This window comes from Puma concolor, chromosome A1 (genome assembly GCF_028749965.1).
Source record: "Puma concolor isolate L17-30 chromosome A1, mPumCon1.1.hap2, whole genome shotgun sequence".
Classification (NCBI taxonomy): Eukaryota; Metazoa; Chordata; class Mammalia; order Carnivora; family Felidae; genus Puma; species Puma concolor.
In genome coordinates, this window is record NC_141667.1 from 105,291,465 (window position 1) to 105,306,972 (window position 15,508).

General features: G+C 36.3%; 1 long non-coding RNA gene across 1 annotated transcript in view; it reads left to right on the top strand.

Annotated features, from left to right (window-relative positions):
• Positions 1-15,508, top strand: part of LOC147584346 (uncharacterized) — a 448,130-nt gene that overhangs the window by 381,564 nt on the left and 51,058 nt on the right. The window contains exons 2-3 of the long non-coding RNA XR_015248619.1: positions 3,841-4,007; positions 10,943-11,012. This is a non-coding gene — a long non-coding RNA (uncharacterized LOC147584346). The remainder of the gene's footprint in view (positions 1-3,840; positions 4,008-10,942; positions 11,013-15,508) is intronic.

Consider the following 15,508-nt stretch of genomic DNA (forward strand, 5'->3'; position numbering starts at 1 on the left):
AGGATTTTTCTTGTGCAACTATACAAGTTGTTGCTAAAGTTTAAATGGAAAATAAGCAAGGATAGCTAGGAAATATTCTGATAAAAAAGATAGAAAGAGGGAGAAACTAGCCTATTAGTTATTAGCTCTTATTATAAAGCTATAATAAGTATAGTACAATCTGTTATTGTTACATGAATAGGCAGATCAGTAGAATAAAATAGAAAGTGTAGAAATAGATCCAAGTCCATATGGTTATGTAGTGCATGATAAAGATGATACTTCAAAACAGCAGTGAAAGATGGGTTACTCAATAAATGGTATTGGAACAAGTGAGTGTCCATCTGGAAAAAATTCGAGACCTTTGCATTTTACAAAATGTATTTCCAAATGATTAAAGATTTGGACAAAAAATATGAAATCCACGAACGTACCTAAGAAACCTTTGGAGAATTATTTTTATAACCGTGAAATGGGAAAGACCTAAATGTAACACAGAACCCAGAAGTCATGAAAGAGTGATAAGTTAGACTATATTAAAAGAATTTGTGTAAAACTCAATATAATCCAAGTCAAAATATAAATGACACACTGGAAGAAATATTTGCCTCTTGTAACACGCGTTACGGATAATTTGCTTCTATAGAAAGAGCTTCTACAAATAAATAAGTACATGCCTAAGACTGTAATAGAAAAATAGGCAAAGGTTACAAATAGTGGTTTATAGTAAAAGAAGTGCAAATGATTGGGAGAACCCTGAGCAGACACAACCTTCCTCAAAGTTACAGAAACATAAATGTAAGTAAATTAGATACTTTTACATATAATCTTTAAGATCAAAGAAAATCAATAACTCTTCAAAAATTTTTAAGTGAAAAAAACCGAGGTATATAAGAGTGTGTATAGCATGCTACCATTTGGTTTAGGATTGGAAAAAAATAGCAAATATATGAATGTACCTACATATGTATAAAATACACCTAAAAGAATATATAAGAAGTTGGTAATGTTAATTTCATCTGGGGTTGGGAAATGAGAACCACACCTAGGAGGGAGACTTTTCAGTATATGCTCTTATAAAAGCAACCTGAACAGGGGTGCCTGGGTGGTGCAGTCGGTTAAGCGTCTGACTTCAGCCAGGTCACGATCTCGCGGTCTGTGAGTTCGAGCCCCGCGTCGGGCACTGGGCTGATGGCTCAGAGCCTGGAGCCTGCTTCCGATTCTGTGTCTCCCTCTCTCTCTGACCCTCCCCCATTCATGCTCTGTCTCTCTCTGTCTCAAAAATAAATAAAACGTTTAAAAAAAAAATAAATAAAAGCAACCTGAACAATTTACATACAGTAAATTGCATTTGTTTGAAGTGTATAACTCCATGAATTTTCATAGTTGCAGTCATGAAATCGCTTACCCAATGAATATAAAAAAACGTTTTTTTTTTTAAAAGTAGGCTTCATGCTCAGCATGGAGCCCGATGCAGAGCTTGAACTCATGACCCCGAGATCAAGACCTGAGCTGAAATCAAGAGTCAGCCACTCATCCTACTGAGCCACCCATGTGCCCCAAGGATTAAAAATAAAAACAACAAAAAAACCCCATCAACAAACAAACAAACAAAACCCATGTTAATCGCCACCAAAAGATTCCTCTTTTGCTCCTTTGCTGTCCACTTTTGGCCTCAGGCAGCAACCAGTCTGATTAATTTTTTTAAAATAATAGCTTTATTTAACTAAATAAAATGGCTTCACCTACCATATAATTTATTCACTTAAAACATAGGACTCAATAGGTCTTGGTATATTAAGAAAGCTGTGTGACCATTGCTACAATCAATTTGAGAACTTTATCCCCAAAATGAAACCTGTACCCATTAGTAGTCACTCTCCATTTTGCCCCAACCTCACAGCCATAGAAAACCGTTACTTTCTGTCTCTATTGATTTGCTTACTCTGGACATTTCATATTAATGAAGTCATACTGTGCGCGGTCTTTATGGATGGCTTCTTTCACTTGGTGTAATGTTTTCAAGGTTCATACATCATTTCCTTCTATTGTGGAACAATATTCCATTACATTGATACACGAAATTTTATTTATCTGTTTATCAGTTAATAGTTGGGTTGTTTTCAATTTGGAACTATTATGAACAATGCTGCTATTATATGAATATTCAAGTACAAGGTTTTTTTGTGTGTGGACATATTTTATTTCTTTTGGGCTTGTAACTAGGAGTGAATTCACTGATCTGTTTTGGCACAACAGATTAGTTTGCATTTCCTAGAATCTTGTATAAATGGAACCCTTTATGTACTCTCTCGTGTCTCACTTCTTTCATGCAGCAAAATGATTTTGAGATTTATCTTTTGTGTTACGTATATGAGTATCTGTTCCTTTTTATTGAGTGGTGTTGGTTAGGTGGATATAACACATTGTGTATATCCATTCACCTACTAATGGTCATTTGAATTGATCTATTTTTGGCCTTAATTAATAAAACTACTATAAACCTTCATATATAAGTCTTAGGGATGTATGTTTTCATTTATCTTGTGGAAATAGTAGTGCAAGGGTGACATGGCAAATGCTGCACGTTTAACTTCTAAGGAATTGTCAGTTTTCTCAAGTGATTGTACTGTTTTTCATGAGAACTCCACAGCATCTGGTATTATCCATCTTTTAAATTTTATCCATTCTAATATGTGTAAAGGTATCTCACATTTCTCTGATGACTGATGAGACTTTCATGTGCTAACTGGCCATATACCTTCTTTTGTAAAATGTTTGTTTAAACCCTTTGCCCATTTTTAATGTAGTTGTTTGCCTTTTTATTATTGAGGTCTGGAGTTCTTTATTCTGGCTGCAAGTACTTTGCCATGTATGTATTACACTTATTTTCCACACTTGGTGTCTTTACTTTTTGATTCCTTAATGGTGATTTTTGGGAAGCAGTAGTTTTAAATTCAGATTATGGCTAATTTGTCATTTTTCCTTTATAGTTTGTGGTTTTGTGTACTATGTTAAGAAATCTTTGCCTGTCACAAGAACACAAAGATTTTTTTCCTAGGAATTTTATAGTTTCAGCATTTATATTTAGTTCTGTGACCATTTTAGACTAACTTTTGGATATGGTGTGAGATAAAAGTTCATATTCATTTTTTTTTCCACCAAAGGATATCCAGTAATTTCAACATCGTATGTTAAAAGATTTTGTTTTTCCCACTGAAATGTCTTAGCACTCTTGCTAAAACCATTTGATCCTATATGTGTGGTCTCTTTCTGGGCTCTGTATTCTGTCTCATTAATTTATATGTCTATTTTTATGCTAGTAAAATAACATTGTATTATGTTGTAATTGAATCGTACAGCCATATAATAATTCAGAAATAAGATAATTTAAGGCCTCCCTCTAACTTTATTCTTATTTCAAGATTTATATGGCTATTCTGGATTGTTTACATTTCCATATTAATTTTAGTATAAACTTGTCGATTCCTATGAAAATCCTGCAGGATTTCTGATTGAGGTCATAACTGGACCTTTATATTAAATTAGGGAGAAGTGGTATTTTAACAATACTGTCTCTTCCAATCCATGAACATGGTTGATAGCTCCATTTATTTAGATATTTAATTTCTTCTAGCAATGCTCTGTAATTTTAGTGAAAAGTTTTCCCTTATTTTGTTATATTTATTCCTAAGTATTTCACTTGTTTTGATACAATTATAAACTTTTTTTTAGATTTTGTTTTCCAGTTTTATTTTATTAGCAAATAAAAACACAATTATTGCTGTGTAAAATATTATCCACAAAATCAAGTGACTATAAACAATAACCAACATTTCTTATATCTCATTGTTTCTGTAGGTCAGAAAGTCAGGTATAGTTTACCGGGATGGTTCTGCTGTGGATCTCTCTAAGATTTCACTCAAGATGTTGGTTGGGTCTGTAGTCATCTGAGGACTTGACTGGGGCTGAAGGATCTCCTTCCGAGATAACTCACCCTTGTGCCTGGCAAGCTGATGCTGACTTGGGTAGGACACCTCAATTTCCAAAACATAACAGAGTGGGATTTTTATTGAGTTTATTTTATTTAGTTTGCACTGAATCTATATATCACGTTGGGAAGAACTGACATCTTGACCATATTAGTGTTCCTATATATAAACATGTAATATCTCTCCTTTTATTTATCTCATCAGAATTTTGTAGTTTTCCTCAAATAAATCTTGTACAGACTTTTAAAATTTGTACCCAACTATTTCCTTTTGGGGATATTAATTTATATGTATTGTGTTTTTAATGTCAATCCACTTGTTCTTTGCTGGTATAGAGGGAAGTGACTGACTTCTGTAGATTACTTTTGTATTTTGCAATCTTTCTATAATTGTTTATTAGTTTTAGAAACTTTGTGTTGATTTTTTTAGTTCTAAATAAATGGCCATATCATCTGTGAACAAAGATAGTTCTATTAATTCCTTCCCAATCTGTATATATATTTTTTCTTTCCTTTTCTTGCCTTATTGCATTAGCTAGGAATTCCAGTATGATATTGAAAGGGAGTGGTGAGAGGAAAAATTTTTGCCTTGGTCCTAATCTTGGTGAGAAAACATCAAGTTTCTCACCATTAAGTATAGTTTTAGCTGTAGATTTTTTGGAGATATTTTTTATCAAGTTGAGGAAGTTTCTCTAATGCTAGTTTACTGAGAGTTCTTTTATATCATGAGTGGGTGTTGGATTCTGTCAAATGCTTTTTCTGCATCTATTGATATGATCATATGATTATTCTTTTTTTATCCCATTGATGTGATGGATTACATTAATTGATTTTTGAATGTTGAATGTTGAATAAGCTTTCATATCTGAAATAAATCCCACCTGGTCATGGCATTTAACATTATTGGATTTGATTTGCTGATAATTTGTTGAGGATTTTTGCATCTGTGTTCATGAGAGATATTGGTCTGTAGTTTTCTTGTAAAGTCTTTTTTTTTTTTTTTTTTTTTGGTTTTGGTATTAAGGAAATTCTGACCTCACAGAGTGAGTTAAGAAGTATTCCTTCTATTTATTTCATTTGAAAGAGATTGCAAATAATTGGTGTAATATCTTCTTTAAATGTTTGGTGGAATTCACCAGTAAACCCATCTGGACCTGGTGCTTTCTCTTTTAGAAGGTTATTAATTATTAACTCAATTTCTTTACTAGATATGGTTATATTTATATTATCTATTTTTTCTTATATGAGTTTTGGCAGATGGTATCTTTCAAGGAATAGGTCCATTTCATCTAAATTATCAGATTTGTGGTCATAGAGTTGTCTGTGGTATTCCTTTATTATCATGTTAATTTCCATGGATCTGTAGTGATGTCCCTTCTTTCATTTTTGATATTAGTAACTCATGTCTTCTCTCGTGGTTTTTTTTTTTTTTTTAGTCTAAATAGAGGATTATTAATTTTATTGACCCTTCCAAAGAACAAGCTTTGGTTTTGTTGATATTTTCTACTAATTTCCTGTTTTCAATTTGATGGATTTCTGCTCTAATTATTATTTCTTTCCTCCTACTTACTTTGGATTTAATTTGCTCTTCTTTTTCTAGTTTCCTCAGATGGAAACTTAGTTTATTGATTTTAGATCTTTCTTCTTTTCTAATGTATGTAATTAAATGCTACAAATCTCCCTCTAAGCACTGTTATTGATGCATCCCACAAATATTGATAAGTTGTGTTTTCATTTTTATTTAGTTCAAGATATTTAAAATTTTTCTTTTGAAATTTCTTCTTTGACCTGTGTATTATTTAATCTCCACTTATTGTGGGATTTTTCTAGTTATCTTTCTGTTATTAATTTTTGGTTTAATTCACTGTGGTCTGAGGACAAACATCGTATGATTTCTATTCTTTAACACTTGTTAAGTTGTGTTTTATGGCCCAGAATGTGGTCTATCTTCATGGATGTGGTATTTTTTGTATTTATCTTGATTGAGATTTTTTATGCTTTTTGAATGTATAGGTAAAGAATTTTTAAAATTAATTTGAGATATGTTCAGCCACTATTTCTTTATTTTTTTCAGCCCCTTTCTCATTTCTTGATCTGAGACTCCAGTTACACACATGTTACACTGCTTGATATTGTCCCACATATTAATGAAGTCCTATTCATTTTTTCCCCAGCCTCTCTGTTTTCTCAGCTTGATTTTGGGTAGTTTCTGTCACTGTGTCTTCAAATTCGCCAATCCTTTCTTCTGCAATACCTGATCATCTCTTAAGTCCATTAAGTGAATTTTTTCATTTCAGATGTCATGTCTTGGGCCTCTGGAGTATTTATGTGGCTTCTTTTTATATTTTCAACTGCTTTTTTCTTCATATCCTTATTTTCTCTTAAATTGTTGAGCTTTTATAATAGCTCTTTTAAAGTCCTTGTCTAATAATTTCACATCTCTGCCATTTCTACATCTGTTTTTATTGACTGATTTCTTTTCACTAGGGATCACATTTTGCTACTTCTTAACATATCTAGTAATTTTGAGGGGTGACGTTGGATATTAGGAATATTACACTATTGAGTGTATTTTGTTGTCTTCTTTAAAGAGTATTGACATTTATTTTGTCAGGCAGTTGTATTGTTTGTCTTCTGTTTGATCCTTTTGAGGACTGTTAAGCTTTCTTACGGCAGGTCTAGAGTAGCCTTATTATACGGCTAGTTTATCCCCTACTACTAAGGCTTGGTTGTTCTTAGAGACAGTCTTTGTTATTGTTTTTTGCCTGGTTTTGTGGCATTAATTTACACATGTGCAGTCTTGGATTTGGCATGAGACTCAATGACAGTACTATGCATATTTCTGGAGAACTTGCTTTGTGTAACTCCTCCTACTCTGGAATGCTTCCCTGCAATTTTTAGATGCTTCAGCCTTTTCGTGTTCCAGTTTTGTTCTCCTTAACTCAGAGATTGGTTCCTCCTCCCTGCCCTAAGGTTAGGAAATTGGCTCTAGGCTCTAAGTCATGTTCTCATGAATCATAGATCAGTAGTGCTTGGTATCTTATGTATGAAAAAAAGCATTTTGTCTAATTCTGTAACTTGTTGGTTATGAGGGGTGGGGTACAAACACCATATAGTTACTATTCCTTCATGTGTGGAAGCAAAATCCTTCCCCTTTTGATTTTAAGAGTAAAGTGAATGGGAAGAATTATTAAAAGGAAAAGAAAACTCCAGATGTAAAATCATAAAGATAGTAAAACTTCAGATAGTTAATACTGAGTATTAGCATGTATGGAAGCAGCCTGCGTTAAAAAACTATTGGTTAGTATTTAAATCTGAACAAGTTTTCAGAAAGGCATTTTGGAAAAATGAAAAAGAATTTAAACATTTTATTTTTGATCTAGCAATTCTTTGTTTAGGCATTTATCCAGAGGAATAATCAGACATATATAAAAGTATTCTTTACAGAATTAATTACAATACATAAAAATTTTAGGGGTGCCTAGGTGGCTCAGTCAGTCAAGTATCCGACTCTTGATTTTGGCTCAGGTTGTGATCTCATGGTTCGTGGGATGGAGCTTTACATCGGGATGCACACTGACAGTGTGGAACCTGCTTGGGATTCTCTCTCTCCTTCTCTCTCTGTCTCTCCCTTGCTTGTGCTCTCTCTGTCTCTCAAAGTAAATAAATAAACTTTAAACAAACAAACAAATACATGTTTTAACCTATGATAAGGAAAAAAAAATTAACCTAAATGTCCAACAGTATAGAATTGGTGAAATAAATTTGTTGGTGCATCCACATAATAAATTGCTATTTAACTACAAAAAAAAAGTAAAATGTGTGAAGATAACTTAATGATATGGGAGAATGTTTTAACAACTTCATTAAGTTTAAAAAATCATGTTTTAAAATTACTTGCTCTTTTTAATCACAATGATATTAATATATAATAAGTATGATATAGAGAATATAAAAATATTATCAATAGTTATCCCTGGTGATATTATAGAAATATTTTCTGCTTTGTGTTTTATCTGAGTTTACCAGATATTCTACAAAAGACACAAACTTATTTAACAAATTTGTTAAAACATTTTTTAAAAATGCCTCATTAGGTTGATGCACTGTCATAGGATCATTGGAATCTGGGTAAAAATGGCTCTAACGGAGCCAATATGGTGTAGTGTATGAGGGGGCAAGCCATGAAACCTGGATTTGAATTCCATTCCACAATTTAAGTGAATCCTCTTAAACAAGTTTTATAACTTCTTGGAACCTCTATTGCCTTTCCTGCAAAACAGATACATAGATACCAACTGCTTCTTAGGGTTCCTATAAGTATTAAATGATATAATTTGCATAAACCTTTAGGCTGGCAAGATTCTATGGATGGCAGTTAATGTATTGCATTGTTACTATTATTTCTAGTACAACTACACTACTAACTAGTACTACTACTATTACCAATACAATTATTAAGATAAAGGACCTTATGATGTTATGGGACTATTGTACAATTAAGAGAAGAATGCTGAAAAAGGAGAAAGGACAAGAGCCAGAAAGAAACTTTATGAATTTCTCTCTGGTTTTTCTTGTTTTATGGTTTTTCTTATTACCAGCCCTGTTAAAAAAACAAAAAACAAAAACAAAACACCTCAGTTGGGGCATTACTTTTAAGATAATTATGACACTTATCTTTGATCCTTAAGATCCAAAGATCCTTAGGATCCAAGATCTTAAGATCCTTAAGATGGATAGAAATTACACCCGGCTTCGTTTACAAGGAGTATCAGGGTTGTTTGTTTGTTTGTTTGTTTTTGTTGTTGTTATTTGCTTTTGACAGAGAATAACACTTCATGTAAGAAAATCTATTATAGGACTTTCTTTCAGGTATAATGCTGACAAGATATTTGAATACCTCATGGCTCAATTTTTCCACCTATCAACAAGTTTAACATTTTAGTAGGCTTTTAAATAAAATATATAAAATTAAAAAAAGAAATATACAAAATGGATACATTAAAAACATGTGAAGATCTGAACACACTTCACCTTCACTGCCATCACCATAGGCCAAGCCACCATCAGTTCTGGTCTCTCTGCTTCTGCCTTTGCCCCACTGAAACCTATTCTGTATACAGTGCCAGAGCTGATACTTTTAAAACCTAAGTGAATTCAAATCAGTAGGAGGCAATTCCAGGCCAAGAGAGCCACATGTACAAAAGCAAGGAGATACAAAACTGTAAATATAGCTGGGAAGCTCTTAAGTTTGGCATTGCTAGAGCTTCATGTAAAATTCAGGGACCAAGGAAGAGGAAGAAGATGAAGAGGTCAGGAGGTATCATATCCTGAAATTTCACATGTGATTGAGCAAAATGTATGTTTTAGGTGATAAAAATCAATTGAGCAAATTTCAACAGAAGCATGATAGCACCAGTTAAACATTTTAGGAAGATAATTCTGAGACTTCATAGAAGAACAAACTTCAGAGGAAGAAGAGAGAGGGGAAAAGGATGAGATTTAATACATTTAAGAACTCATCGTGGTGCAATATGATAGTGGTGCATAAGACTTTTGACCTAGCTCACTCAGACAGGATTAAAAAAATGCCTCAGCACACCTACTCTAACAGTTTTACTCTGTGGTGATTATAGAACTCAGAGAAACACAGATTCTGAATAGAACCATATTTTTCTTAATAAGAATATGTTTAGATATATATGAGTTTAGATATGATGTTTATTATTCAACAATTCCCTCTAAACTCATTTGATCATTATGTAGCTTATTGGGAGATCTTTTATGGCCAGCCACCAGGCTGAAGATCTATGCTTAAAATCACCGGGTTACAAAGAAATGGTTATTATGTGGAGATAGAGGGGAAAAGATTTAGACAAAAGTCTTGAAGAAGTAGAATTGAAAAGACATGGTGATTAGTTGATTGGGATTTGAAGAAGGAGGAGTAAAAGTTGATACCTAGGTTTCTGGCTTTGATAATTACGTGTGGCCAACAGAGATAGGAATTCAGTATATGTGCTGCTGAAGTGAACACAGGGACAGGAATTCAGGAGGAAAATCAGACTGAAGGAAATGAGAGCTTATGGATTCTGCTTCATACATAAGTTTGAAATTATTCTGCATTATTCAAGTGAAAATAGGTAGTCAATAAAGGACTAAGGCATAGGGGGGATATTTGGGCTGGGTATGGTAAAATGACACAAATTCTCGTACTATGTGAGTGATGCAGCCTCTCTGGGCAGCATTCTGAAATGTCTAAGGATGTTTTTGGCTTACACAATGACGGTAGGTGGTACTGCTGGCATGACCTAGTGGGGACCAAGGATGCTAAGTGTCCTATGGTAAAAAGGAAAGTTGCACACAATGAATTGCCCCAGCCAAAATTCCAGTAATATCCCCATTGGAAAATACTGATACACTGGAAGGGAGAAGGTATAAAGTGAGCAGAGAAGAGGCTATAGTTAAGACAGAGAAGGAGGAACCAGCAACAGAAAGCAAGAAGATTGGGGGAGAATTGGCAAAGAGTGGTGGAAGCCATGGAAGGAGAGACTTTCAAGAAGATTAAACAGAGTCAAAGACAAATGAGAGCTTAAGAGTCCAAGCATAGCAATCCCAGAAATGTAAAACTGATTGTCCCAGGGTAAGTTCTTCCCAAGGAGAACTGAGGAGGGCAAAGGTGAAAAAGTTATTGGGGTGCTTTAAGCTATTTATACTCATTTCCAATAATTATCATGTTTTTTTTTTATCAGAAACACAGAGAACACTTTACAAGGTGGAATTAGCATTTGTGGTTCTGCCTAGATAATACAGACAAATGATTGTTTTCTTCTAACAATTAGTATACTGCTTGGAACAGAGTTTTTAGTTGACCTTAATAATGCTACTTTGTATTTTTAATGGTAATATTTTATAAGAGATTGTCTTACCTTAGTTATTGTGGCTCAGTTCCATAATTCCCACCTCATTTTACAGATGGAGAAAGAGAATCAGAAAGAGAATCGCCTCACCTGTGAAGATGTGCATATAATATAAGAAATTGAAGGTACTCATTTCTTACCTATGAGATTTCAGATGCTCCCTCCCCTTGGTTGCCCCTTGTTTTGCTTAGATGAAAAAGCTAAATTTGCTAAGGCATTCTGATCTTATATGATATGGACAGAGTTCTGTATGGAATTTCTTAATTTTGTTTACCTCTTCCTTTCTTTTCCCCCTCCTTGGTTCTTTTGTTACTTTATTCTTTAACTTCTTCCTTTACTCTTCCTACTACTTACAGTAAGAAAGCATTGAAACCAGTTTATGAAACGTCTAAAACAGCATATATAAAAAGCAGAGATGAAAGAAGAAAATTAAACAAGGGAGGGGTCATTAAATAGAAAGAAGACGTGTTGTTTTGGAGCAGCGGATATAAGGAAATGGGGGGAGGTAAAGTTGACATTGAAGGTGTTCCTAGTAATCAAGATAGGGGCAGAATTTTTTGTCCACATGGATTTTTGATAACCTAGTAATTGCGAACACAACTGGCACCTGGGTATGTTCTTAGCACAAGAATCAGGACAGGAAGCCACAATCTCCTGGTAGTTAAATACTACATCCTGCCCTGGACCACACAGAGCTGACAAAACCATCAAATCTAAATCCCTGCCTAAGGGAAAAGAAAAGCTCACAAGCTTGAGTGACACCACCCAATGAGCAAATAAAGGGGACCAGGGTGGGTGGGATGAGTCGGGATGGAATGTGCCCAGGAAAGCTGGAGCTCTCTAGTGTCAAGGAAAGCCAGGAGGAGCATGGAGTATGTTGACTGCAAGAATTCCAAGTTGTTCTTGGCAGCCATAAGTGTCAAGAAGTCCCGCGACAAGCCTGGGTTAAAGACACGAGGGATCATCTAGAATGCAGTCCTCTTTGGGACAGAATGGAATTTTTAGCAGGCTATGCAGGCTGGGGTGTGTGAAGATTAAGGAGGTGTGGCTTAAAGTGGGGGCGGGGGGAAGAATCTAACACATTAGTCAAATAACATTCAGCTTTGGAGCAGAGGTCTTCTATCAAGAAGTCTTTACTGTCAGCAAGCTGTTGCATCAGAAGACAAAATAGCATGAGTTGCAGAATTCTGGGGTATGTGGAATGCATGTTGCCAGAGTGAATGGTATGTGACAAATATGCATTTGGGGCTGTGGCATACCATGAAGGGCACTGCATCCTTGCTAGTTTGTGGTATGCCACAGGGCCACGAGCAGGTGGATGAGAGCCATACTTGCCTGTGTCCCTTGTCTGAAGCTTGCTGCATACCAAATGCCCTCAATCATTTTTGGATGGGAAGCAACTTTTTGGTTGTCCTCTTTCATCACGGAAACTGTAAATTGACAGAAGATGTTGGTTTATGTGGATGAGACACTGTCACTTGACTCTTAAGACAAGAACCAAAGGTTGATTAATAGGCAGCACAGCTGTTGCCTGTGACATGCTTCCCACCCCGTATGGGCTCTCCTTCTCGGCATGCAAATGATTTGGGTCTGACTTAGTAGGAAAGGAATACAGAGCTCTCTCTTAAGGTTTGTAGAACCTGGAGCTACAGAAGTCTACTCATTTGAAAAGGACTAATGTGGCTAAATGTGTGGACTCTGAAGTTGGTTGCTTGGGTTTAAATCCCTTTGCAATTTCAGGCTCCAGATCCGATCCTTCGCTTGAAGAATGGAGAGAAGAATAGAACTGCCTTTGTAGAGTGGCTATGGTATTTCAGGAACTAATAGATGGAAGATGTGTTTGGAAACTCCCTAGCCCACATCAAATAACCCATAAATGATAACTAGCATTGCTATACTTATGATCACAATGCTCACGCTGAGGAAAAGCCTAGCCCAAATAATAAAGCTCTTAGTGCTAAGGCTGCATCCAGCTCTGTGTGGGCTCCCCTGTCAGCAGGCGCCTGTTCCAGCCTTGTTCACTTCAGGCCTGGCCTCTCTGCCCATCCCACAGTTCTGTGTTACTCCTAGCAAAATAGGAATGGAGACAGTTGTCCCTTGGGCCTGGAAAGAGTGAATGGCTAGTGCTGGCATAGGTCCCTGGGGCCAGAGGCCCAGCTCTTCTGTCCGAGATGCTGAGTCATGAGCTGTGGTTACAGTCCCGGCTGCACCACTGCACTTGGCATGGCATCTGGGGAGGATTAGGAGATTATGATCAGAACAAGACACAAAGGAATTGCAGCTGATGTTGATAAGCGATTTGGAAGATTCTCAGAGGAAGGAAAAACATGAAGGCAGTCTGGAGAATCAAAGTGAGCGTGGGCAGAGAGAGCTCAATAGCAGGCAGGGGCATAAACCATCCAACTCAAACACGACAAGGGCTTCCCTTTCTGGTTTTGCTTTTTTGGGTGCTTCAAGGAAACTGTTGAAAGGACTTTGATTTTGACATTAGTCAAATAAAAACATTTAAAATGTAGAGCAAAGTCACTCATACATTGCTGGTGGGCACCAGAATCGGCTTCCTTTAGGTATGTCTTGTGAGAAATGGCTTCATGTTCCACCCTTTTATGATTGAATTTCACAGATTCTTTCAATGTCTTAACGAAAGGTACTGTGGTAGGGCTTTCAGAGACCAGGAGAAGTGAGTGGGTGTGTAGATATATTTGACTGAGAGGACTTTTCCAGAGTTCTTCTAATCACATTCCCTCTGTCAAAATTAGTGCTTTTCTTGGCAAGGACTCAAGCTTTCTAGGAGATGAAAGGTCAGGTTAGAGCAAAATCCACTGTCCCTTAAGCCTGAGTGGAGGAGACAGATGGCAGAAAGCTCTACTGTTGGCTATATTCTTTTATCTGCAAACAGCTCATGGGTGATTATTCTTGGTTCTCACTGCTTGTGACCCCCAGGAGCTGTTCTGTTGGTGGTGTTTCTGCTAATAATGAGGAGGGAGGGCCAAAAAAAGAGAAGGGCCGTTATCTAATTCATGGATTTGTCCTTTGAAGCTCACAGGTCCCAGAAATCCAGTCTTTCCTCATAATACCTTATCCCTTACCCATCTCCCTATTCAGGCTTTCCTATTTGGGGACCAACTGAGATTTGACTTGCCCTATAAAAGGGAAAAAGACTCCCCAGAACTCTTCCTTGCAAAGCAGGAGAACTCGGATAGGTCAAATGTGAAACTGTGGTCAAAAGGCAAGTGGGGCCAGCATGTAGAGTGGGTCCAAAGTTCTACTATTCAGAAAACTTTGCGTTCTTCTTATATTTTATCACTGGTAGGAAGACTTCTCATATTTCTTATTGACTCAAGATGTACTTGATATGGTTGCTTGGCCCCAAAGCCTGTCTGCCCCGACAACTGCAGAAGATCCAGAGATACACAGCCATCCATCAAATCTGACAGGACTGCCTCCTGCAGCAGCTGTATTGTTTATGAAATGAATCACTTTCATAGCAAATCCAAAAGCAAACTTGTGCTGGATTTGACAGACGCATCCCCCTTCATTCTTCTCATTCCCTCCCTTCACATGCTTGCCCAGCTTCTGAGAAGCAGTCTAAGTTTGCTAAGGTGGAAATGAGAAACACAAAGCAGGGTTCTTTTTCTCAAACAAAGTCATCATATCTAATTTCTAGGTTTAGAGTAGTTCAGCATGTGTGTGTCTTCTCTTCACTCAGCACCAGTCTGTGGGAGCGGGCAACAATGGTGGCTGTTTTATGTGTACCCTGAGTTATAAGATCCTATTATTCTATTATTCTATTCAGTGGCCACATAGAAGGGGAATCTAAAATTCTTTCTGTAGCATCCATGTCTCAATAGCGATTGAACTCCCCACCCTTTAGGACCAGTAACAGCAAAATGAAATATAGGGTATTTGTTGGCTGTGTGACTGTAAGAAGGAACAAATGACAAAGATTAATCTGAGAAGTGGCCAAGGTATTGGGTGACAAAGTCACTCAATCTGGTTCAGCCTCATACGTAAAAAACAACAACAAAAAAAACACAAAAAAAAGAATAAAAGAAAAAAAACAGGCCTAGGGATAAAATTTGAGAGATTCCAAAGAATTCATTCCTTAGGTCCTTTTTTTCTAGTAAAACTATTTTTGGAGTGGAGTCACCACACTTGATCATCCATCTTGACACCATGTGACTAGTGGGTTGACAATGTTATTAGATACTGAGGTCTCAATAATCTGAGCAAACTTAGTATGTGAGACATGGACAATGGAAGGATAAGGGGAACCCAAAGCACAGGAAAGGCCTAGGTGATGGCATTTAAGAGAATAGTTATTGAGCACCTGTTGTTTGCCAGCCACCATGTTAAGCTTCAGGCTGCAACACTGAACAAGACATAGTCCCTACGTTCAATGGAGGTAGTCTGGTGAGAGACATAGACATCTACACAGACAATTACATAAAATACAATAAACACAATGAATAGAAGTGCTATTTGATGCTATTGAAGGATATTGCAAAGCCACCCTGAGAAAATAAAACCTATCGCTTAAGGAAACTGTGCAGTTCCTCAAGACTTCTAAAGAATTCAGACATGAACTATTCCTGGTGAAAAAGGCAGGGGACAGAAGATG